Genomic DNA, 27,380 nt, shown 5'->3' with positions numbered 1-27,380 from the left:
AATATGGTAGCCACTAATTATATGTGGCTGTTTAAATTTAAATAAGGTAAAATTAAATAAAGTTTATTTTCTCAGTCCCATTAGCCCCATTTCAAGTGTTCAACAGCCATATGAGGCCAGTGGCCACTGTACTGGTCAGCACATGTATCAGACATATCCATCATTGCAGGAATATCTGTTGGGAAAAAAATGAACTACTTATTTAGGTAAAAGTAGTGATTTGTTAGACATGCCCAATAAAATTCAGTTTATTTTAAACTATGTAATTAAGTTCAGGCTTAGAAGAGTCTGAATTTTTATTTTTATCATTTGTATGTATTTCATTCCTCTGAGTTTGAAGGGATTCTACATCAAGAGACTCTCCATGGAGACAGGCCCCAGTATGTATTAGCTCTGTCTTGGGCTCTGTGCTAGGCATTTCATACTGTTATGATACTGAAGGCTCATGACTCTCTGTGAGACAGGCATGCTTATTCTCATTTTTCCCTAAAGGGAGGCCTGTGATAAGGCTAAAACAAAGAGGTGATGATTGATGATTAACTGGGTTCCTGTGGTTTTCCTCTTTTCTTTCCCCATTGACTGCTGAAATTGTTTTATTTAACTATTGGGTCCCTTCTCTTCAGTTTGCCTCCTTATTTTTTCCTCCTAGCTGAGCAGAAGCCAGGGGGTAACATCTTTTTGGGGGTAACACCTGAGAAACATTTGCTTCTTCTTAAGTAGTTCTACTGCTATTCAGAGAAGCAGAGTATATAGACTGAACAGTTAAATTTTCCATAGATGGGGTTTACTTAGAGGGAGATCAGAGTTCTTTGGCACACAACTGTAGATTTTTTAAAAATTGTAAAAATTCTCCTGTTCTAGAAGTAGCTACAAAGTGACTGGGGGAAGCATTCAGAAAGAAGGAAAGAAGAAGTCTGCTCAGATGGAGGCCCTGAATCAGAGATGTGTGTCATCCATTCCCAAAGGCTCCAAACTCCTGCCACAAATACACTGATCATTCCTCTTTCTATAACTTCTTCTCTTCAATCTCTGGAAGGAATGTACTTGATATTTATTTTTAATCTGAGCCTCCTTCCACAAAAGTGTAGAGGATGTGGTACCCGGCCCCTAAAGTTTTGCTTCCTGTTATTCATATTTGTGAAGTCATCTTCCATGTGGAGGAGAGCTGACCTGTGTAAGAAATAAGATGTCACAGAAATGTGTGACTGCTGTGGCTAGGTTGTAACAGCCGTCAGTCCTTAAAGCTTTCCCCATGTTCTCTGTCTAGAGAATGGCTGTCTCTGGAGGAAGCCAGTCACCACACCATGAAGTCACTCAAGCGGCCAGTGGAGAGGCCCACATGGGGAGGAACTGAGACCTCCCTCCAATAATCTCCATCAAGCTGCCAGGCATGTGGCACCTTAGAAGTGAATCTTACAGCCCCAGTCAAGATTTCAGATGACTGTAGAGCCAGAATCACCACACTAAGCCTGTCCCAAATTCCTAACTCACCAAAATTACATGAGATACTGTTTACTGCAGTTTTAAGCAGCTGAGTTTTGGCATAATTTGTTATGTTGCAATAGGTAACTAACCCAAAGGGTTCTTCCAGCTTTGCCTATGGGCAACTCTACAGATGAGACATCTCACATGCTGCTCTATCAGGAGATAATTACGGCTTATCTTAGCATCCAGACTGTGAGATCCTTGCACACAAGCATCAAGTCACTCATTATTGCAATCTCCCTTCCCATGCTTGATGATTAACTGGGTTCCTGTGATTTTCCTCTTTCCTTTCCCCATTGATGCTGAAATTGTTTAACTATTGGGTCCCTTCTCTTCAGTTTGCCTCCTTATTTTTTCCTCCTAGCTGAGCAGAAGCCAGGAAATTGAAGGCATTTGATCACAAAGTATGCATGACCCTCCGCAACATGAGCCTACAAGTCTCTTTAATGACCAGAGAAAGGTTGTGAGAACTCTTAATTTGTTATGAACACCCCGTCCCATAAGGAAGCTGCTGTGCATGTGAAATAAATTCAATACAATTAGCAAATTTTCTTATCGTCTATTTCCTGCCCTTTGAACACAGGCTTTACCAGTAAACTACATTTATTACACACTTACTGAACTATGGGTAATCCGAAAAATATATCTTGTCTGTTTTCAAGGTACTCATAATCAAATATAGGAGACATCACAAAGATGCAAATATTTATTCATATTCACATATATACATAAGTAAACATTTACATATCAAAGACAGTGAAGGCTAAGGGCCAAAAGAATGGTACACACAAATGTTAACAGACCTTCAAAAGAAGATGCTATGGCTGGGAGCTGAATTGTTCAGGGCAGGCTTTATGCAAGAAAAAAGTCTCAAGAAGATTTAACTATGGCACATATTATTACAGATACTACTAGTTTCATCCAGTTCTCCTTTGGCCCTGAGCATAGAGACTTCTGCACAGCTCAGCCTCTTGTGGGTGGGCAGGAACATGTGACTAGCTCTACTTAGTGGGGCATGAGAAAAAGTAACATGTTTCATTTCAGGGTTACGTCAAAGAAAAAGCTATGTATAATTAGTCCCAAAGAAAAGGCTATGTATAATTCTCCAATCCCAAAAAGTTCACATGCTCTGGGATAACTACAGGATGTTACTGGCTCCCTCAGCCTGGGTCTCTGAATGACTACAATAAGCAGAACTCCCTGACAACTTTTGTTGGGCATGTACCATTAGTGAGAACTACACCTTTCTTTGTGATATGCCACTGTGATCTGGGGATTCATTTGTTATTGCACCATAACTTAGTCTCTCCTAACTAAAACAGAGATTCCCAAAGGTGGAGAAATGCAGAGAACAGCAGAGGTATCCTTATAAGTCATGTCTTACATGACCTTTCTCAATGACAAACCTGTGTGCACACCATGACATAGCTTGTTATGACATATCTGAATAGAATTGAAGGTTTTTAAATAAAAACATAAGAAGGTTGGAAAGGCAGCAGAATGAGCTACTGCCTGTGGGTTGTCATTAAAGATCTCAGAATAACAGGATTATTGATGCCTCGGCCAGAAGCATTCCTTTCTTTCTGTTCTTTTTCTTTGAGATTGCAAGCCATATATTTCCATTTGGAAAACTGTATTTCATAACCTCTAAACCTAACATGAGTCCTGTGAAACCCTAGCCTACAGTTGAATAGTCAAAAATAAAGACTTGGAATTCCTTCAAAGCTATCCCATTTTAGAGGGCAATGCTTTCTCTCTCTACCAAGAAAGCGTTCCTGCTTGACAGATTCCCCTTTCTTGCTGTATATTACACTACTGCTCTGTGCCTGTCACTCCCTTTTCTCTTCCTAGTTGTTTGTGCCTTATTAAATTCCACACTTTGAAACAACCAATAAGAAGCAGAAAGCCTCAAGAAGCCCTTTCTCATACAATCAGAGCTTCCTTTTTATCTAGGAATAAATTATATTTTCCAATCAATTCATGAGTGGGATTCATTGACAATTTATGCTTTGTAACATGTTGTTTCTGAATGAATAGCAAATGGTCTTCCATGAGGATATGCTGATAAATTTTAGCTAAACTGTTTCATACCTAACTCCCCTGTTACTTTCTCAAATCAAACTTCTTTGAAATTGATTTGCAAATAGAATTTAGGAGTCTAAAGACACAGTCAAATAGCTGTTTCTGTCTATTATTCTCAAAGCGAAGCTCCAGGCTGTAATCTCAGGACATGCATGAGAATATCAAGTAAAAACTCAAAGGCCCATTTCAGCTTCAAATATCTTTGAATATTCCTGGGTTTGAGAAACAGAGTGGGATAGCAGGGGAGGGGAAGAGGAGGCTTCCGAGAAACTTAATTATCTGCATTTTAGAATGTCTCAGTCTTTGGCCTTTTAATATTACAGTATAGCCTGGCTTCTGTCATTTTGAAGGGATTTCCCAGCTTAACAAAATCCCAGGGAACCAAACCCAGCCTGGTCTCTTATCTAAGGAAAGATTCTGGCAACACAACAGAATGGATTTGGAAAATTTAACAGAGATTTTGAAATACCCTTAACACACTTAATTTGAAGATAATACCTATTTCACCTAAATCTCCTAACCCTGTGGAGTATCAACTCTGTTTTTTTTTTAGGACAATTATTCATGTGTAGAATAATGTAGAGAATGTATTAGTAAATCTCTTCAGTTATAGGTAACAGAAACCAAATCAAGTTAGGTTAAAATTCAAAGGGCATGATTAGAAGGGCACAAGAGTGTCTCAAGGGCTCAGAGGCAAAGGTGCAGCCAGTTCCTCCCAGTGCCAGGAACCAGAAGATGGGCAGAACTCAGGGAAGACAAACCCCATCTTTCTCTGCATCTCAGTTCTCATAGGGAAATATGATTGTCCACAGATCTCACGTTTACCTGTCATAGTTCTAGCCACCTACAAGGAATGACTGCCTATCTCTGAATTCCATATTTCAGAAAGAACTTGGGGAGGGTGGTGGGGCACGCTTGGATTGGTGTCTAACTCTAATTCAAACGACTTTTGCCATGGAGCCATGTAGTGGCTAAGTATATTTCTAAGGGCCAAGAGACCACTCTTACAAAGATGGAAGATAGTTCACTAAAAAGAAGACATGGTTTCTAGACTCCACAGCCACCCCAGAAGTGCCAAGATAAATAATAGGGAGTCAGAGTTTAAGCAAGGGCCACCATCACTGCAAGTTGTCTCATCCAACTTTCCTATTTATAGGAGTTGATATGACTTCACATACTCATATCTGACACCAACAAAGAGGGATGTCTGTTCTTGAGCTCTTTTGCTCAGTTCCCAGGGGGCCCTCAGTACCTTGCTTTACCATTTAGTGTGGATTCTAACAAAAGAACACATTAAGATATCTTGATTTGCTTTTTAATTTTTTTCCTTATAAAGACTTGCAGTAAATATTGTGGGTACCTAGAAATAATCCACCACAGTGCACAACACAATCTGTTGACGTACCTTAGTTTCCATTTTCCTTCTTGGTCTGACATATAAATCCAACTGCCTCCTCAATTCTGTCACCTGCTGTTTTCAGCACACACAAGCAGCAGTAAAGTACATGCCCACAGAACTTAGAAATAAGAAAACTAATATTGCTCTGTTAAATGCATAATGGGTCAATACAGAGGGATTTAAGCACCTGGCGGGGAGGGGGAAACAGGTCAGCAGGACTTGACTTTCAAATGATCGAGAATATTAACATGTTTATAGGTAAAAAAAGTGGTCAGCTATAGAAAAATATATAAAGAAAAGCTACAAAGAGTTGTTGGCAGTGGCCATTTAAGCATTGTCTAGGGAAAGAAAGTCTTTTTTTGTTGTTGTTTGTTTGTTTGTTTGTTTTTGAGATGGAGTCTCACTCTGTCACCCAGTGTGGAGTACAATGACATGCTCTCGGCTCACTGCAACCTTCGCCTCCCAGGTTCAAGCGATTCCCCTGCCCCAGCCTCCTGAGTAGCTGGAATTACAGGTGCCCACCACCATGCCCCCGCTAATTTTTGTATTTTCAGTAGAGATGGGGTTTCACCAGGTTGGTCAGGCTGATCTGGAACTCCTGACCTCAAGTGATCCACCCACTTCAGCCTCTCAAAGTGCCGAGATCACAGGCATGAGCCACCGTGCCCGACGGGAAAGGAAGTCTTTAGCTAACGGTCTTCAAGTATTCTAATATAGGGACAGGGCACCCCTACTGTGGAGAGAGAATGCAGGAGGTCGTAGACAGCCAAGGTCTTGGAGTTTCAGTTCCACAGGCAAGACTATCCTCATAATGAGAACTCAGCAGCATGAAACTATCTGTAGTCTGACAGTCATGTTGTATGTTGTGTCATATGAAAACATAGCATGTCACTCAATTCCTTTTGTTTTCTTCTCTTGCGAAATAGGCAACTATATGATGCTCTGGCTTCCCATGGACTGCAGGCCTGCTTAGAGGATGGAATGCAATAGTCCCAGTAGTCTGTGCAGTGAGTCAACTGCTGGTTGTAAAATCACAAAGGGGCCTCCTGGGCTACCAGGTCTCACAAGCTTGGGTAATGTAATTTCCGTCTTGAAGAGAGATTCCTCCATGCGTCAGACCATGGACCACGGTAAATGAGTGTACCCCAAGAAAATTGCTTGGGAAATACCCACTTAGCCTATTCTGGTGATGCCTCAGACATTGTCAACATGGCCCCATTGGGGAATTTCCTCATTGATGTCTACATTTGTCACCTTAGTCTTAATTAATTTTTCTAAAAAGATGGCACAACAGCAACATCGATAACATGATTTTTAGGAAGAAAAGGGACCCCATGTAAATCTGTTGCCATTTGTGGTTCTTGCCTTTCTGTTCTTAGCATAGGGCAGCTCATTCTTGCATATCTGCAAATCTTACATGCCTGCCAGTTTGAATCTTCCTTTTTCTTATTATATCAGAACCATTATAGTAAGTTAGAACCCATTTTGCATATTTTACCTTTGCCTTCACAGTGAAACTATGGAGCACTTTATGATGGCACTGTAATGAATATTCTGTTCTGCTTCTGTTACATGACTACCTTAGGAAAAGTTTCCAAGAACTCCTGACTCAGATGATTATCTCTCCTAATCAGGCTGTCTACTATCAAGCTGCTCAGCAAAAGGAACTCATCAACCCATAGTGCTAGAAGAAGTCTAATAGCAGAACAGTTTCGCCACAACTTTTTCAGTACTAAATATTATCATTTAAAAAATAGTAGATTTATTAGGTGCATAATGATACTTCCCAAGTTCCAGCCTGTTTTTAAAGGACTCTATATAAACTATGAAGGGGTCCCGCAATGGTGACATATTTAACATGTAAGTCAGGATGCTAAATGTCCTAATGTGTTTATTTTCTGAAGCGGAGTCTTGTTCTGTCACTCAGGCTAGAGTGCAATGGCACAGTCATGGCTCACTGCAGCGTTGACACCCCTGGGCTCAAGTGATCCTCCCACTTCAGCCTCCTAAGTAGCTGGGACTACAGGCACATGCCACCACACTCAGATTTTTAAAATTATTATTATTATTATTATTATTATTTTGTAGAGATGAGGTCTTGCTTTGTTGCCCAGGTTGGTCTTGAACTTCTGGACTCAAGCAATCCTCCTGCCGCAGTCTACCAAAAGATTGAAATTACAGGTGTGAGCCACCGTACCTAGCTCTTATTACAGTTTTTAAAAGGATTATATGGAGGAAAAAACAAATGGAGTTCAACTGATAAAAGAAACCTCTGTGATATAAGCAGGCAAATATATTTTACAAAATCATACTGAAAGGAACTACATGTTTTGCCTCCTATGTGTCCCTAAGGGTGACACACTCCTGAATGGGACTTTAGTTTGCCATAAGCCTGTTTTGTTTTGTTTGTTGTAGAAATTCCCTGCTATGTGAAAATGCTTTCATTTCTTTCCATACCTCATGAGCACTTGTTGCAAAAAACATTTGTAGGCAAACAACTTCCCACATATTAAAAACTTGTAGAAGAAAAGTTAATTCTCTAACATGAGTTGTCCAGCTCAGGGGTCTATAATCCTGTAAGTCAGTGTAATACCACTTTATTTTGGTTCCAATAAGTATACACTTTCTGTGAGACCCTTTGGGGAAAGGGTAATTAGATATTTTACATCAGTGGGATATCTTTCCCCCTATGGCTTCCTCCTCTTCTTTCCTTTTCCTTTTCTTCTCTTTAATTCCTCTACCCAGAAAAATTCTCAAGGAGCAGAAATACATTACTCTCTGCATTTTTATAAGTTGGCCAGTTTTGCTTCCTGGTTTTTGAACAGAAAATCATGACTCAAAAATACTCCCACATTATTCTCTAAACTCATTTTCTTTAGTCATTAGCCCATAACACCAATTTTCCTTTTAAAAATATAACAAAGAATAATGGTCATTTTTGGAGACAAACCCTCACTCAGAATGATTCAAAGAGAATACACATTTAGTGATCACCCTGAGAACCCAAGTAATACATCCCAGGAAATAATAATAAAATTTATGATGGCCTTAAAATTGCTTAACTCCTTTCAGGAAATTCTGAATTATAGGGCAGTAACATAACCAAGGACTGGCAACAACTCACAAAAGTCTAGAAGAGTTTTGCCTCTGAGTTTGTAGGCAAAGATGCTTAAATTCTTCCCCCTTCAGAAAATAAAGATTATTTATTATTTACTTTCCTGTGCACTGGACACTCCTGCAACATGCCTATAACTCTTGTGTTCTTAGGTTTGAGCTTCAAGGTCTCTGAATGATGGAAAAACTTGAAGGGTAGCATGCCAACCTACTTGGGTTTTTTGTCTGTTTTTGTTTTTGGAGGAGAGGAACAAGGCAGGGAGAGAGAAGAGAGGGAGAGAGTGAAGAGAGAGAGAGAGAAAGAAAGATTTATCACACTACCAGAAGCTTCATAAAGAAATCTGTAAAGCAGAACCAAGTGGATGAAAGCCAAAGGGTACGATTTTCCCCCCAGGTGATTTTACTGGGAGGAAGAGATTTGAAACTATTGAGTGCTTGTTCTGATGACCACCTATGGCTCTCTCCATAGACACACACATGTAAAGTTGGCCAAGTTATTTTCTGTCATGTCAGGAAAATATTTAGTAGCAGCCGTGTAAAAATAAGTACTCACAGCTGTCCCAGGGAGCTGTGGATTTGCTGCGGAGCCTTGTTTCTTTCAACAGGTTTCTCTGTTGCTTTGTGTGTTTCCCCCACAAAGGGCCTGCCCTTCTTCTACAGATGAGTTTACCATTCTCTCAGCATGCAGGCTGTTCAGAAGTACACAAACCAACAAACCATCCAGGCTGCCTCTAGCTGACCATCCTGGTCTATCCAGGGTTCTAAATAGTGGCCTACAGGATGGGGAATTCATACTGACTGACTCCACAGGAGAGTGAGAAGGCTTAATTGGCTGACAGCTAAAAAATCCTTGAAGGAACAAGCGCTGTTTAAAATTCTAAGTAGTAATCTTGTAATTTCCTAATGGAAAGAAATATAACCCAGCTAATGTGTACTTCCCATTTTGGAAAGTTTGTTTCAACAGCAAAGCCCTTTACAATATTTAGGCAAACTTTGACGTTTAGATAGTGCAACAGCAAGCTAAGCAGCAGAGCTTCCTGCTATGGTATTTTAAAATGCAGTGGGTGAAATTTGTCACCCCTAAGCAAGTGCTTGTAATAAAAATAAAATATCACTATTTATATGGTATGTGTTAAAAATTGTCCACTCTCCCCAACTATACCAGATCAAAACCTCATGTTTTTAAGTTAGGAAATTATTGAACTGTATTGAGCACACCCCTACTTATGAGCTCTGTAACCTAAGGCATGTTATTGAACGTCTCTGAGTCGTTTCCTCATGTATCTAGACAAGGCTAATGGTAATATCTACCTTGTAGGGCTGTCGTTAGAATTTAAAAATAATTTAATAAAATAAAGGCTGGTATTTATTAAACTCTAAATACGTGTTTGCTGCCATCAGCAGCAGAGGCATCGCCTTGCAATCACGCCAGCGCTGCTCAAAGAAAACAATTCTGAAAAGGCTGTGTGCATCCTTGGTGCGAAGATTTTCTCGGTCTAAAGAGTTTCTTGGGCTAGTAACCAAATCCTTTATTAATTTCAAGAGCTCTGGGAACTCTCAGAAACTGAATGAGGAATGGTAAAGCTACCTGTCTGCGCACATTTTCCTAGGAAACCTCCTCACATCTTTCATGACATTAAGAGGTTAAGAATTACTGCCGTACGTAGTCATTCACTTACCTTTCTCTCCTTTCTAATTATAATGGAGAACTAGAGTCCTGTTTAGGGCAAGTAACCAGGACAGGGACAGAGGAAGGAGCCTATGCATCTGTCACTCTTGATGATTAGCGTCCACCTTCTCCCAGCTTCTGGGGGCCTCCTCTCGCAAGACTTGCAATCCTAGACCTACCTCCCATCTGCATCTCAACCTACCCTCTTCTAAGCACTAATCATGGCATATGGCAGGAGACATTTAAGATTAGCTAGGCCAATGCACTAAGCTCAACACCAAGTCACCTTTGAGGCAAGGTACTGTCATGGAAAGATCATGACCTCTGAAACAGGAAGGTCTGTGTTTGATTTGGTTTGATCACTTACTGGATGTGTGATCTTGGAAATGTTTACTTAATCATGTCTTTTGTCACCTTTAAAATAAATACAGTAAGATTTACATTGTGAGTCTATGAGAGAGAAATGAGATAATATAGAGAATGTTTTTAAAAATGGGAGCACATGTCAGGCAACAGTAGATGCTTGGCAACATTCTCTTCATACCTGGGCTTCAACCAGGCAACCTTGGTCATCCTCCCAGGACCTAAATCCCTCTAGGAATAAACTCAGGCCCTTGCTGGCTCCTTTATTCTTCCTCTCACCTACATACTCGAACCCATCCAAAGACATAGGCCTGACTACCTTGGAAACCCTTTCTGATACTTACTACTTGTCCAATATTCATTTTTCTATACCATGTGTAGATACTAGATTCCCTACCCCTAGAATTCTACCTCCCTCTTGGGCTACCCTGTTACAATGTGTGACTGACTATCCTATTCCCACTTCTCAAATTAACCACTTATTTCAATGGCTGCCCATGAACATACTCCTGAAATACCATGTCAGGTCTGTCAAACCCAACCCACAGACAAGCCTTATCTTCAGTCTTTTTCTGCCCTCTACCACAGTGCTAACTGGTTCATTGTGCTTGTTCAGCATACATGATTTACCTTTGATCTAATGGGCCTCTCGCATTTTTCACATATCATGAAATTTATCAAATTTAGGTTAAGTTTAAGAGGTCCATAGTTATTTGAGTGAAAACTTGAATGCAGCATAATTGATAATAATGACAAAATGATCATTTTGAGCTCTTAGTAGATGCCAAGCTTAGTCCTAAGCAGTTTACATATATTTTTATAAGATTTTCATAACAATCCTACATAGTAGATTGTAATCATTATCTCTACTTAAATGTGAGGAAACTGAGACTTAGGGAAATTAAGCAAATGGCCAAAAGTTATGCAGGTAGTAAGTAACAGACATAGACTTGAGAAGAGAGCCCCATTCTAAGTAAGTATGAAAAATTTCAGGGTGTCAATTTTTAAGGAAAACTTATTCAGGTGTGTGTAAGTGGATAGATATTCATTTAATTATATATCTATTTCCCAGGCATCAATGCAATCAGAGATCTCTGAAGAAGTGACCATATTGCAAAAATAATTTTTTATTTATTTATTTATTTGTTTATTTATTTATTTATTTTTGAGAGGGAGTTTCACTCTTGTCGCCCAGGATGGAGTGCAGTGGTGTGATCTCAGCTCACTGCAACCTCTGTCTCCCGGGTTCAAGCGATTCTCCTGTCTTACCCTCTCGAGTTGCTGGGATTATAGCTGTATGCCACCATGCCTGGCTAATTTTTTGTCTTTTTAGTAAAGATAGGGTTTTGCCCTATTGGGCAGGCTGGTCTCCAACTCCTGATCTCAGGTAATCCACCCACCTCAGCCTCCCGAAGTGCTAGGATTACAGGCATGAGCCATCGCGCTTGGCCTATGAACATAAATTTTTGACTTCATAACTTTACATTTATAAACAACCTCAGGTTGTCATGAACCTAACCTTAAACCACCTGAGATGTTATCACTGTTCTTTTCATAAGCAAGGGATTTTTCAACCCTGAGACAGGGTCAATGAAATCCTTTATATTCATACTTTTTGATTGAGTTTACTAATGGAACAATCTGAGTATTTTGTATCAAATATTTATGATGTTTAAGAGAATTTATCATATTTAAGAATCTAACTGATTACCCCTGGAATTATAAGTACAATTTATTGTTATTGACTTCCAATTTTAGGTTAAGAAGTTTAACAGAATTTAATGTTTTTAAGCAGTACTGAGATGTTTAAGATAACTAAACTTAATCTTTAGGAGTCTAGTATACTTGATTCAAAACATGGCTTCAAAGCTTAGAAAGATTTTGCTTGTTAAGCTTGTGAGCTTGTACTGCCAAGTATTTGAAGTGTTTACAAAGAAACTAAAATTGTTAAATGTGTAAAGTTATTTTAAAATATTGATGAATACATTTAACAAGTAAATACAGACGTTTATTTAAGTAGACTTTATTCTTTTATGACATTCATAAATTCTAAATTGCACAAGATAATGTGAGTTGCTCTAAATGCTTTTCAAACTTAAGTTTAGGCGAGCGGTGTCAGCAAGATGGTTCAACAGAAACCTTAGCACTCATCCCTTTCACAAAGACAGCCAAAACAACGAATAAACAACTACATTTTAATGTACATAACTAGAGGAGAGTGCCAGAGTACATCAAAGGAGTAACAGAAACCCTGGTGAGCACAGAAACTCAGGACAGCCACAAAGAGAATGGAAAGAAACATCAGAATTCCACCACCCTATCCCCAGCTGAGATGAGGCAGAAACCCAGAGAAACTCTCCCTATGGGAAAAAGGTAAGCAAGAGGATCCCAGCAGCCTCCATCAACACCTTGGACACCTGCAACCCTCACTACTGGAGTCCCCTGTAGTCTTCATTGGCGGTGTGTCCAGTTGAGGGAGCTGCCTGTATGTCACACAGCTGCACTCACATCAGAGAGGGAACTAACACTGTGCTCTATTTCCTGTAGCCCACATGGCAACTGTGCTATATCATCTTAGAACTGGAACTACTGCTGGAGTATGTTTTTCTCTGAGAATGAGTAGCCTTGATGCCCCTGCCTTCATAAGGCTAAGTTGCCTCCAAACCACCCCTACCCAGTGGCCAAAGCCAAGATGCCAGCAACCATTACACCTTTCCTCCTGGGGCCAAACAGTGAAGACTGCTCTTCCTATCCCTTCACCTGCCCTCTTGTGCTAGAGCTGAAGCCATACATTCCCTCCTGGGGAAACAGTGCTTTGGCAGAACAACTCCTTCTGCTTCTTTCAGCTGCAGCTACACACAGCTTCTAGGGATCTGAGCTGAAATGGCACAGTACCTCCCAAGGAATTAGTGCTTTAGTAGAACCCTGTATCCCAGATAAATGGTGCCTGGGCCACACAGAACAGTCATGCCTCAGCTGAAGCAACACATTGCCGCTTGAGGAATCATGCCTTGGTCAAGTAAAACAACTGTGCATGCCAGGGCTGAACTGATGTAGTAGCTAATGTCCCAGGGAAACAGAGTAGAACATGACCTAAGACAGTCTACCCTACTAGACAATCTGGTACCCTGCTTTCCTGAAGCTGGACTAGCCCACTAGTCTGAACTGCTAAGACATGCTGCTCCCTGGGGAGAGGAGTCATCACTGTACTACTCCCTACCCTCCGGGGCTCAAACAATTGCCATGCTCAGCCATTCTGGGGTACTTGCTGCCGCTGCACCTGGCCACATGGCATCTGGGATACAGCTGTGCCCCATCATTCCAGGGTCTGAAGAAACCACTCCAAAGTGCTTCATTCTCAGGGACCCAAGCTGCCAGTGAAACCTATCGGCTCAGGCTCCCAAATTATAGCTGTATCATGCACCCTGTGCTCAAACCCCTAAACTCTCCTTCTTTCCCAGAGTTGAGCACCAGGGCTGTATGTTCCCCAGGGGTAGAATCGAAGCTACAACCTGATCCACTGAACTAAAGCTGGTATTGGGTAGCTAAAAGTCATAGATTCTGGCTCTGTGGGAAACCTACATTCAACCCAGCCACAGAGAATGAACCTGTACCCTAAGACCCAAGAGTCACAATAGGTTTGTGAAACTCTGATATTAGGACCCTGACCCCATAGCCACTTCAAGTACCAGCCCCTGGAACTCAAAGCAATGGAGCTGCTTGTAGGCCATGTAAGAGGGTTCCTCTTGGTTAATTATACCTATTGTGAGGAAAATGAGAATAGGAAAATGACAAAAGCCCTTGTCACAGAGGACATTAACAACCTATGCTGCCACTGCCACTACCATACACTTCTACAGCCTAAGTCATTCAGGCGTCCACAGTTACTGCTGACATTGAATGCCGCTAAAGAAGCTGCATAGGTACTGTACCACTGCATCTACCTGGAAACAAAGTCACCAATAATTTCCTAATTGGCACACTAAGATCCAATGACAGATGAGAGTCTTTCTCTGAAAAAGTCACTCTAGAAAGTCTGGAATAGGCTATTTTTCTACCAAATGCATAAACATAACACAAGAAATATGAAAAAGCAAAGAAATATTTACCACTAAAGCAACATAATAACTCCCTAGTAACAGACCCTAATGACAAGAAAACAAATGAACTGCCAGAAAAGGAATTCAAATTAGTGCTCTTAAGAAACTCAACAGGATACAAGAATATACAGATAGACAATTCAACAAAACCAGAAAAAGAATTTATTATATAAATGAGAAATGCAACAGAGAGACAGATACCATAAAAAAAGATAATTCAATTAATAAAATTAAAAATACAGGCAGGGCATGGTGGCTCACACCTATCATCCCAGCACTTTGGGAGGCTGAGGCAGGCAGATCACAAGGTCAGGAGTTTGAGACCAGCCTGACCAACATGGCGAAACCCCATCTCTACTATAAACACAAAAATTAGCTGGGTGTGGTGGTGCATGCCTGTAATCCCAGCTACTCAAGAGGCTGAGGCAGGAGAATCATTTGAACCTGGGAGGCAGAGGTTGCAGTAAGCCAAGATTGTACCACTGAACTCCAGCCTGGGTCTTGGTGACAAAGTTAGACCCCATCTCAAAACAAACAAACAAAAACAGAGAGCTTTAACAACACACTTTAGTACAGAAAAGAATCTCTGAACCTAAAAATAGGTTATTTAAAATTACTTAGCTAGAGAGAAAAAATGAAATAAGAAAGAAAATGTTTTTTAAAAAGGCTACTAGACTTATAGGACACCATTAGGTGAACAAATGTTTGTATTATGTCAGTTCCAGAAGAAAGATGTGTAAAAATTCATATAAAACCAAATTTAATTATCTAACAACTGAAAATATCACAAGTCTGGGTGGAGATGTGTATGTATAGATCCAGGCAACTCAAAGGTTCCCAAATAGATTCAATACTGATGCACGTTATAGTTCAATTGTCAAAGTTAAAGACAAAGCAAGAATTCTAAAAGCAACAAGAGAAATGCGTCACAGTGCATTTAAGGGAATACCCATTAGACTAACAGAAGACTTATCAGCAGTACCTTATAGAACAGGAAAGAACAGGAAGCTACATTTGAAGAACTGAAGGAAAAAAAAAAACTGTCAGTCATTGATACTATATCCAGCAAATATATCCTTTAGAAATGAGAAAGAAAGAAAATTTTTCTCACACAAGCAAAAACAGGGAATTCATCACCACTAGACTGGTGTTACAAGAAAATCTAAAGGGAGTCCTGCATCTGGAAGCAAAAACTGATCATCACTACTATGAAAACACACAAAAATATAAAACTCACTGGTAGAGTGACACACACACACACAAAAAAAAAGAGGAAAAAAAAGCAAAACTTATCACTTAAAATTTATTTTGTGGTAGAGAAGACACACACACACACACACACACACACACACATACACACACACAAACACAAAGGGAAAAAGGCAAAACTTTTTGCTACAGAAAATCACTAAACCACAATGATAAATAATAAGAGGAGGAAAGAACAAAGGATATACAAAATAACCAGAAAATAGTTAACAAAATGACAGAGTAAGTCGTGACTTATCAATAATAATCTTGAAAGTTAACCAGAATAAATTCCCCTCTTAAGGACACAGATTGGTTTAATTATTTAAAATGAAACAAAACAAAAACATGACCCAACTATATGCCTTCTATAAGAAATTCATTTCACCACTAAAGTTACATATAGACTAAGAGTGAAGGAATAGAAAAAGATATTCCATGCAAATAAAAATAAAAAGCAAGCAGGAGCAGTTTTACTTATATTAGGTAAAACAGACTAAGTAAAAAAACTGTAAAAGAGACTAAGAGGATCATCATATAATGAAAAAGGAATCAATTCAGCAAGAAGATAAAACAGTTATAAAGTTACATGCATCCAACACTGAAACACATTGATATATAAATAAAATAGTATTTGATCTAAAGGGAGAGATAGACTCCAATGCCATAATAGTTAGGGACCTCAACACCCAACTTTAGCTCAAATGGACCTAACAGGCATTTACAGAACATTTCATCTGACAGTTACAGAATACACATTCTTTTCATTAGCACATGAAACATCCTCAAGGACAAATCACAAAGTCCATAAAATAAGTCTCCACAAATTTAAAAGACATGAAATCATATCAAGTATCTTTTCTGAACACATGTAATAAAACTAGAAATCAATAACATGAGACACTTTTGGGAGCTGTATAAGTACATAGAAATTAAACAACATGCTCCTGTATGACCAAAGAATCAATACAGAAATTAAGAAGAAAATTTAAAAATTTATCGTAACATAAGAAAATGGAAATATAACATATCAAAACCTATGAGATACAGCAAAAACAGTGCTGAGAAAAGTTTATAGCAATAAATGCTTATATCAAAAGAGTAGAGAGATTTTAAATAAATAACCAAACCGTGCAAGAACAAAAACAAAAACAAAAAACAAACCAAACCCAAAATTAGTGCAAGGAAAGAAATGGTAAAGATCAGAGGAGAAATAAATAAAATTGAGAGTAAAACTTACAAAAGATCAACTTTCAAAACTGTTTTTTGAAAAGATAACAAAATTAATAAATCATTAGCTAAACTAACCAAGAAAAAAAAAAGTCCCAAATAAAAAGAATTAGAAACGAAAAGAGAGACCTTACTACTGATAACCCAGAAATACAAAAGGTCATTAGACTAGTACAAACAACTGCACACACAAATTGGAAAACCTAATAGAAACAAATTCCCAGACACATATACCCTAACAAGACTGAACCTAGAATAAATAGAAAACCTAAACCAACCAATTACAAGCAAGAAGTTGAATCAATAATTTTAAAAACGCTCTATCAAAGAAAACCCCAGGACCTGATAGCTTCACTACTTAATTCTACCAAACATTTAAAGAAGAACTAATGCCCATCCTTCTCAAACTCTTCTAACAAATAAAAGAGGAGGGAATTATTTCAAGCTCATTCTGTAAGACCATTATTACCCTGATACTAAAACCAGATAATGACACAGCAACAAAAGGCCAAAATCCATGATGAACATCGATGAAAACATCCTCAACAAAATACTAGCAAACTGAATCCAGCATTACATTAAAAAGAACATTTGCCATGATCAAGTGGGATTTATCCCAGGGATGCAAGGACAGTTCAACTTATGCTAATCAATAAATGTGATAAATTACATTAACAAAATGAAGGACAAACATGATATAACAAAATCAAAGACAAACAAACACAATAGAAGCAGAAAAAGAAAATAAAATTCAACATCCCTTCCTGATAAAAACCCTGAACAAACTAAGTGTAAAATAAGTGCACCTCAACACAGTAAAGGTCATATATGACAAATCCACAGCTAACATTATACTTAACAGGGAAAAGCTAAAAGCTTTTCTTCTAAGAACTAGAACAAGACCATGATGACCATTCTCACCACTGTTATTCAACATAACACTGGAAGTCCTAGTCAAAGCAATTAGGCAAGAGAAAAAAAAGAAAGGGCATTCAAAATGGAAAGGAAGAAGTCTAACTGTTCCTGTTTGCAGCTGATATAATCTTATATACAGAAACCATATAAGCTCTACCAAAATATTCTTAGAATAATAAAACAAAATCAGTAAAGTTGCAGGACGCAAATGAACATACAAAACTCAGTACCATTTCCGTACACCAACAATGAACTAGTGAAAAAAATGAAGCAAGAAAACATTCTCACTTACAATAGCTACAAAAGAAAAATTAAAATACCTAAGAATAAATCTAACCAAGGAAGTGAAAGATCTCAATAAGGAAAATGACAGAACACTGATAAGAGAAATTGAAGATTCAGTTACAAATAAAGAAAAGCTATCACATGTTCATGAAGTGGAAGAATTAATATTGTTAAAATGACAATGCTACAAAAACAATTTACAGATTTGACACAAACCTTTTCAAAATACCAATACCATTCTTCACAGAATTAGAAAAAATCCTAAAATTTATGTGGAATCACTGAAGACCACAAATAACCAAAGGAATCCCTAGCAAAAAGAACAAAGCTGGAGGTAGCACATTATCTGCCTTTAAAATATACAAGAAAGTGATAGTAATTAAATCATCATGTTACTGGTGTAAAAACAAACACATAAACCAATGGAACAGAATAGATAAGCCAGAAATAAATCCTTTAATTATAGCAAACTGATTTTTGACAAAATGTCAAAAAAATTCAGTATGGAAAGGACAGTCTATTCAATAAATGATGCTGGGAAAACTGGATATCTATATGCAGAGAAAATGAAACTAGATCTCTGTCTCTCATATACACAAGAATCAAATCAAAATGGACTAAATAATTAAATGTAATACCTGAAACTATAAAACTAAGAGGAAAACATTGGGGAAATGCTTTTGGACATTGGTCTGGGCAAAGATTTTTTTGGATAGGACTCAAATGTACAGGTAACAAAGGTTAAAATAGACAAATGGGCTTATATCAAGCTAAAAAGTATCTGTACAGCAAAGGAGACAATCAACAGAATGAAGAGACAGCCCACAGAATGGGAGAAAATATTTGCAAATTATCCATTTGACAAGGAATTAAGAAGCAGAATATAGAAGGAACTCAAACAACTCAACAGCAAAAATACTAATAATCCAATTTAAAATTGGGCAAAAGACCTGAATAGACATTTCTCAAAAGGAAATATACAAGTGGGCAAGAAGTATATGAAAAAATGCTCAACGTCAGTAATCCTCAGGGAAATACAAATCACAACCACAATGAGATATCATCTCACCACAGTTATAATGGCTACTATGAAAAAGACAAACAATAACAGATGCTAGAGAGGATGCAATAAAGGAGGAACACTAGCATACTGCTAGTGGGAATATAAAGTAGTACAGCCAATATGGAAAACAGTATGGAGGTTCTTCAAAAAAACTAAAAATACATCTACAATGTGACCCAGCAATCCCACCACTGGGTGTATATCTGAAAGAAAATCAGGATATTGAAGGGATACCTGCATACCCATGTTTACTGCAGCACTATTCATAATAGTCAAGATATGGAATCAACATAACTATCCACCAGATATGGATGAAAACATAAAGAAAATGTGATATATACACACAATGAAATACTATTTAGCTTATTTTATACAATTAAGCCTAAAATATGTTTAAAAAAATAAAATCCTATTTGCAGCAACATGGAACTAAAGATCATTATTTTTATGTGAAATAAGTCAAGCACAGAAAGACAAATATTGGCTGATCTCAGTGGCTCACATCTGGAATCCCAGCACTTTGAGAGGCTGAGGCAGGATTATTAGAGCCTAGGAGTTTGAGGCCAGCCTGGGTAATATGGCGAGATTCCATCTTTATAAAAAAATTAACCAGGTGTGGCACTACATGCCTACTGTCCTAGCTACTTGGAAGACTAAAGTCGGAGGATTGCTGGAGCCCAGAAGATTGAGGCTGCAGAGAGCCATGTTTGTGCCACTTTAACTTGACTCCAGCCTAGGTGACAGACTGAAACCCTTTCTCAAATAAATAAATTAATTAATTAATTAAAAGGAAGAAAAATAAAAAAAAAGAAAGACAAATATTACATTCTTTCACCTCAATGCATGAGCTTAAAAATGTGGATCTCATAGAGGTAGAAAGTTGATTGGTGGTACTAGAGCCTGAACAGGGTGGCAAGAGGGGTAAAGGGAGCTTGGCTAACAGATATAAAAAGAGAGCTAGATAGAAGGAATAAGTTCTAGTGTTTGATACCATAGCAGGGTGATTATAGTTAATAATTTGTTATGTATTTCAAAACAGCTGGAAGAGAGAATTTGAAATGTTCCTAACACAAAGAAATGATAAGCGTTTAAGGTGCTGGATACCCTAATTGCCTTGATTTCATCACTGCACATTGTATGCATGTAGCAAAGTATCACATGAGCCTATAAATATGTATAATTATGTGTCAATAAAAATATTAAGTTTAAAAATATATCTTTAATAAATTAAACTTTTATTAAAAGCCCAATTTATAGTAAATAAACTCTTCTGCATACAAGAAGTAGTCTGTTAGCTACTGAAAATCTCATAACAGAGTTTTCATGACAGACTTATGAGCAATAATAAGTATTTTAAAATATAAATCAGATCATGTCATGCCTTGGCCTAAAATACTTCATTGTTCACCAGTTAACCTTATGAGAAATTCCAATCTCCCAGTCAAGGTCTATGGAGCTCTTCAAAATTGACTCTTGCCCACTTTTACCTCCTTACCAATTATCAATCTCTCCACCTCGGTCACTTTGGCCTTTTTTTCTCTCCCTAATACATCACAAGTTTACTATGGCAACAAGTCCTTTATATTTGTTATTTCTTTTACCTGGAATACTTTTCCCAAAATACTTTGCATGATGGGCTCTTGCTTGACATTTAACTCTCAGCTCAAATATCACCTCGTTCAGACACCTCCCCTAATTATCCTTTACTCCAATAATCTCTGACACATTCATATGTTTTACAGTCTTAGAAATATCTTCAATGCCTGACTTACCGTGTTCATTTATTGGCTCCCATATTTATTTCTGCTTTCTCCCAAATAAAATAAAAAAGCTCAACAAGAGCAATGTCTTATTTACCTTTCCTAAACCATTGCTTGGCGCATATTAAGTGCTCAATAAATATCTGTTGCATGAATGAATAAACTTAAATAAATAAAACCCATCTTTGCCTTAATACCAAGTTATTTTTTAAATCATATCCTTATGTAACATTGAATCCCTAAGACTCAATTATCTGGGATTTATTTGATAAATTTGATCAACTTATTTGTGGGTTAATACCATGAATTGCTAAAAATAGTCCAATTGCCAAGCAGAGCATACAAGCAAATATCCCTCCCCAGAATGCTTGCCATCCAAATTACAAGAATTGAAAAATCTTGGCAAGATGCCTATGCTAATAAGAAAGTGATCTAATATTCATGAGAAGAACTTGAAAAACCATTATTTTTGCCTGCAATCTTCTTGGCTTTTCCATAATTAATATGTCATTATCATCAGAAGGCTAAGAGATCAAGAGTGGTAAAAGCTCTCTTTCATGTAACACTCATGGGGACAATGGTATTTAGCAAATATCACAGTGACTTCTAGTAAGATAAAATAATCCAAAATCTGACGTTAATTAGAAACCTTCTGTATGGAAAAAAGAGAGGTCCAGTTCCATCAAGACAGAAAAGTAGGATGTTAAAGCTGATCAAGAGGTAGAAAAATAAAAACAAAAAAACACATTCTAGAGATGTCTGGGAAGAAACAAATTCCAAATACTCATTGCCATGAAAAACAGTATGATGGGGTCCTACCCTCCCTCTGTCCCTACTCTTCCTTTTTAAATAGGTCTTCCTGGTTAGGTCAGGAAGAAACTATTCTTGGATGACTGCAAATATATTCCTCCATCTACTCAACATTCTATCTGTACACCAAAGTAGCTCACTAGAAAGGCTATCTGGACTATTTACTACCTGCTATCTAGGTTATAATACATTAGCAATCTGTACAAATGCCTTTTCAGAGTTCAAGTTTATAGCATGGCTTGGTTTATTATGCAGGGTGAATCTAAGAAACAATTAGATCTATAATCTTACAGCAAATTTCACTTGACTATATTTGCAAATGTTATCAACTATGTTATTTTTGTACCATCATTAAGATAATGATTGATAGCAAAAGTGTTGCTTACAGTTAGGAAAAATTTGTCTTTCCTGACAAAGTGGTATTCTTCCTTTTGCAGCTAATGGCAGTTATGTAACTTCATTCTCTTTTCTGCCTTGGCCATCTGAGAAGCTCGGAGCAGAGCTAACTTTTGTTTAGGTTGCCTAGAATGACTTGTTCTGACCCCATTTTTCCCTGCTTAATCTTGTTGTTCAGTTCTGTTTGGATTTTTGTTTTGTTTTTTACATATATGTCTTTTCTTATTCGTTGGTTAAAATTTGCTTTTAAAGTGTATAAGATAACAGTAGGGCTGGGCATGGTGGCTCACACCTGTAATCCCAGCACCTTGTTAATAAAAAAATACAAAAATTAGCTGGGCATGGTGGCTCATGCCTGTAATCCCAGCTACGCAGGAGGCTAAGGCAGGAGAATCACATGAACCTGGGAGGTGGAGGGTGCACTGAGCCGAGATTGTGCCACTGCACTCCAGCCTGAGCAACAAGAGTGAAACTCTGTCTCAAAAAAAAATTTCTTTAAGTAAATAATTTTGAAATTTTAAGCTCCCCTTTACCAAAAAAGGGTTCCAACCAAAATGTAGTAAATGTCAAGAAATCAGTCACAGGTGAGGTAGGGTAAGGAATTTGGTGTAGGGGACATAAGGAGACAAGCAAAGACTATTTAAAAACAAGGAATTTTAGCCTCTCTATAAGTACTCTTTTCTATGAAAACATAAAAGTAAATTTTCCTTATAAAGGTTGACTGATAAACACGGATGTTTATATGAAAAATGATTGGACATCTGAGCTAAAAGGAATCTTAGTGATCTCTGATACAATCTCCTTGATTTGAGCATAGGGAAAGTGTGATTCAAAGATTAAATGACATTTCCAAAGAAACAACAAGTTGGTAACTAAGTCCTGCCTGAAATCTGGGGCTCCTGCTTCCCAGGCTATGAGCTTTCTGACACTGGAGGGAAGGTTGTAATCTGACTTTTAACTCCTGAGGACATGTGGATGTGCTCTGCAGGATCCAGGGAAATTTGGATTGCATATGAACAGTTAAATATGCTAAAACGCCATATTTTCTCCAACTCCATTCAATGTCTAAGCTTTACTGTTTGTTCAGTTTTAGCCAACAACATTTCCTGAATGGTTCAAAAGGAAGCAAGGTGCGAGGATACAAGGGAAAGTGCTACACATTCAGTATAGGAATACCAACACTATAGTAGAATTCTACATATCAAATTCCAATTCCAATTTCTTCTGGGGTCAGCATCAGCATCTCTCACTTCCTCCTGATACATCCTGAGCTGAAGATCCCTTTAAAATATTCTTTTTAAGAAAAAAAAATGTATAGGTTTATTGATCTTTAAATGTTGGCTTTAGAATAACATGCCAAATTATTTCTATATCTTGACTTATTCTAGGGAGAAAAACAAAGACATAAAATATTCATATAAATGAAAAGTTTCACAGCTGGCAACCAACTAGTTGATATATATTTAAACACATTTAAGATATTACTTGATTACATTCAATAGGCACAATGCCCATATAAGAAGAATAATGGTTTTGTTTGAGACATATAGAAGTGATGGTTCTGTAACATTTATTTATTTAACTTTTTATTTCGAGACAATTATAGATTCACATGCAGTTGTAAAAAAATAATACAGAGAGATCTTGCATATCCATCACCCAGTCTCTCCCAGCGGTAAATCAAGATATTCACATTGATACAATCTACCAACCTTACACAGATTTCACCAGTTTGACACTCATTTATAAAATGATCAATTTTTAACAGCTACAAACTATAGAGGACTTCTATATGCCAGGCCAGCTGCTGACTGATGAACATACATTCTTCCAGTTCATTCCTACAAAAAAACCAATTTACCAGTAGAGGCAATAGTGAGGACTGTACATCTGTTTAATTCTGAAGTCTAAGCTTTCACGCTACAATGTAGTGTATGCTACAGTGTGGTATATTATCGCTGTATGGGTGGGTGGTTCATTTAAAAAACTGTGTATGTAGCCATTCCTCAAAAGTCCCAAAATAAATATTGACAGAAATAGATAAGTAAATCAAAAGAGAAAATCAGGCTGGGCATGGTAGCTTAGGCCTGTAATCCCAGCATTTTGGGAGGCACAGGCGGGCAGATCACAAGGTCAAGAGATAGAGACCATCCTGGCCAACATGGTAAAACCCCATTTCTACTAAAAATATAAAAATTAGCTGGGTGTGGTGGCACACACCTGCAGTCCCAGCTACTCGGGAGGCTGAGGTGGGAGAATCATTTGAGCCCGGGAGGCAGAGGTTGCAGTGAGACCAGATCATGCCACTGCACTCCAGCCTGGCGACAGAGCCAGACTCTAAAAAAAAAAAAAAAAAAAAAAAAAAAAAAAAAAAGAAGAAAGAAAGAAAGAAAGAGAGAGAGAGAGAGAGAGAAATCAAAGCCAGGAATCAAAAGAAGAGGCAAAGTGAGTTAATATGATTCAATTGAGGTCTGAGCTTCTTGGTAGACAGAATAAAAAGGTAAACAGAATGAAATATACAGTCCTTTTTGTTAAAAGGAGAAACTCATATTGATTCTTTAAGATACGGACGTTTAAAAATATGTCTATGACTGTGCACATGCCCTTAGGCTAGCTCCAGCTCAGTTTTTTAAAATAATCCTTTCAGTTAGAGTTTATGAACACCCAAATAAAACTCTGCCAAGGCACGCTTAATACCTCAGTAAAACTATATTTAATAACATACTTTCCTATGGAATACGGGTTGGTCTTCTGACTTGCTACAGCCCATTAAGTTCCAGATGTCACACTGTTCTACTTGCAGGTACAGTCCTTAACAAGGCTGGCAGTTTCTACTTTGAAGCTTTCTGGAAAAATTAGCTTCAATTATGTAAAAAGAAAAGCCCAATCCAGACTACTACATGATAAAACACAAAAAGACTGAGGTCATGTGAACAGCACCAATGCACCAAATCCATAAGTGAATCCTTCTTTGATCTTCCAGGGCAGCATAGCCAAAAGCTGAATGCAGCCTAGTGATTGACCCAGGCTATACCAAATGGAGCGGAACAACTACCCAGCCAAGCCATGCCCCAATTCCTTAACCAGAGAACTTTGAAAAATAATGAATCATTGTTGGTTTAAGCAACAAAGTGTTGAGGTAGTCTATTACACAGCAATCAATAACTGAAACAATAACCCAAACTGATAACCTGAAAATTCGTTCTGTAAACCTGCATCTAAGCTTGGTACACTATTAAACATTTTCTGTGCAAGTAGTCCTTCTTATATGACTAGAATGTGTGGAATGCCTAGGAGCAGCTTTTCCAAATGAATTCATCAATAAACATAAAGCATAAAATGAACTGCTCTAGTTTTCCCAGAGACTCTGCCTAGGACAGACTGCCCTAGGACAGATGATTAAGTTAGTTTGTATCCAGTTCATGACTACATGATATGGAGTTAGTTGTGTCTTAGGCTAGGTCCCTTCAGGCAACTTGGAGCCTCCCAGGGTTTAAAGAAGCTCTGCCAAAACTCAAAATCAATAGGGCCATTTAAATGATGACATCCCCAGTGGGTAAAGATATTTGACTCAGCACATCAATGGCATGAGCTACTGTCATGGGCATTCATCAATAGGTTGAAGATCTCATTAAAGCTTTTTAATTTCTACTTAGTGGTATTAGGATTTAATTGATGCCAAAGACCCTGCCTGCCACTAAACAATGATGTTGGGGCAGTCAGTAGAGAATGTCTTACACACAGGCCTAAAAGACCTTTCTAGAAAGGCCAGGGCAGTTCTGCTGGCTGCATTTCCTGGCTTGACAGGTTACTGCCACTTTATGGTAACTCTCTCCATGTTGTTCTGCTTTCCGATCATTCATGCACCCATCTTCTTTTACCAGGAGCCCAATTTTCTGAGAAACAACTCCATCCCAATTCTTAGTCCACGTTGCTCAGGAGGGTTTCATTCTACCCACAGCTTCAGGGATGGGCACCCCACCCAGATCAGGTTGATCACCCTTGGCATATAACCCAAGTCAGTGCCAATGAGATCAAAACTTTGAACTCTTACCGGTACTATTGGAAATGTGAAACTATTATTTCCCACTGGGTTGCTAAACTAGTAGAATGGAATGAATGGGTGTATATAACTGAAAGTCTTCTTGCCATCCCAGGGAGATAGACCCTAAGAAGAAACAATGCATAGATCACTTGATCTTCTGGATCCAGCAGTTCTAGAAGTCATATGTGTTTATATTTTTTCAGTATATAAGCCAATAAAATATCATTTTCATCCAGGCCGTTTTGAGTTGTGTTTACTATCTCTTGCAATCATTCTCAGAAACTGCAAAAAGATGGGCTACTGCACAACTATGGGTTGATGGAATGCCATTTATTTTCTGGGACAGTGCAATTTATTACAATTTATTACACTCCCTTTCTGAGCCTTAGATCATAAAGTACCTGGGCGCTAAGACAACAGCAACTTCAAAAAACAATATCATACTTGATCTTCATAAAGTGAAGTGAGCAAATAAGAAAACTAAGACATTAATGAGACATGTGACTCAAAAGTTATCCATCAAATCAAATATGGAACCAAGATTGGAACCCAAGTCTTTATGAAATGCAAGGCTTCTGTAGCTAGAATCGATGGCCATTATAGGTGATTTGGTCTTATGGCTACTAAATGTCAGTCCATGGATTGGGATCTGTTGCCAGAGCATGGTCACATCATCAATAGTCCACAGAGTAATGAGAAGAATAAAGACATTTTGATAGGTTTTAATGAAGCTATTTCATTTCACTTTTAAATATTGAAATGTCATCCTTTCAGGTTTGTTTGGTTTTTCTTTCAGTGTTAACATGTCCTCTTTTGTCAAATGATAGCAATAGTAGATGTAAATCATCTTTTTTGGCAAAATATAAAGCAAGCAAACCCATAACCTCCCCTGAAAGGCATCGCACTTGTTTCTAATAATCTCAGCTTTAACACTGACAGCCACTCTTGCTCTCTTTCTCACCGACACCCACCAACTCCCCCATCCCTCTCCCACCACACACCCTTTCTCGGGTCAGCTCTGTGCTCTCCACCCTTGGAGCTTGACCTCTAGATAGTTCCCTTGTCTTTTGTAATGTATATTGAGTGGCCTTCCTGGCTTCAAGTCTGTAACTCCTCCTATTACTCTGCCCAACACCTTCTTAAGACAGAAGCAGCCCTGAGAAGGTGGGAAAAGGGCAAATTATGAATACTTCTAAATAAATATTTGTTGGACTCAAACAAGCAAATTTATAAACACTGGTACCAACATTACTGAAAGCATAAGAGCATTAGAAAGACAATAACTGGCCCGGTTGGGTGCAGTGGCTCATGCCTGTAATTTCAGCTCTTTGGGAGGCTGAAACAGGCGGATCACCTGAGGTCGGGAGTTTGAGACCAGCCTGACCAACACGGTGAAACCCTGTCTCTAATAAAAAT

General features: G+C 38.2%; 1 protein-coding gene across 6 annotated transcripts in view; it reads right to left on the bottom strand.

The window, feature by feature from the left end:
- Window positions 1-27,380, bottom strand: part of FHIT (fragile histidine triad diadenosine triphosphatase) — a 1,489,467-nt gene that overhangs the window by 1,146,968 nt on the left and 315,119 nt on the right. The window contains exon 1 of one of the 6 annotated variants that reach the window (XM_037738072.1): window positions 21,910-22,137. The exons of the other annotated variants lie outside the window; for them this stretch is intronic. The gene's annotated coding sequence lies outside the window, so the exon portion shown is untranslated. Of the gene's footprint in view, window positions 1-21,909; window positions 22,138-27,380 lie in introns of those variants that run through there. 6 annotated transcript variants of the gene reach the window in all.

This window comes from Cebus imitator, unplaced genomic scaffold (genome assembly GCF_001604975.1).
Source record: "Cebus imitator isolate Cc_AM_T3 unplaced genomic scaffold, Cebus_imitator-1.0 Scaffold48, whole genome shotgun sequence".
Classification (NCBI taxonomy): domain Eukaryota; kingdom Metazoa; phylum Chordata; class Mammalia; order Primates; family Cebidae; genus Cebus; species Cebus imitator.
The sequence above is the reverse complement of the archived record's forward strand: the minus strand, read 5'-3'. Positions and strand labels throughout refer to the sequence as shown.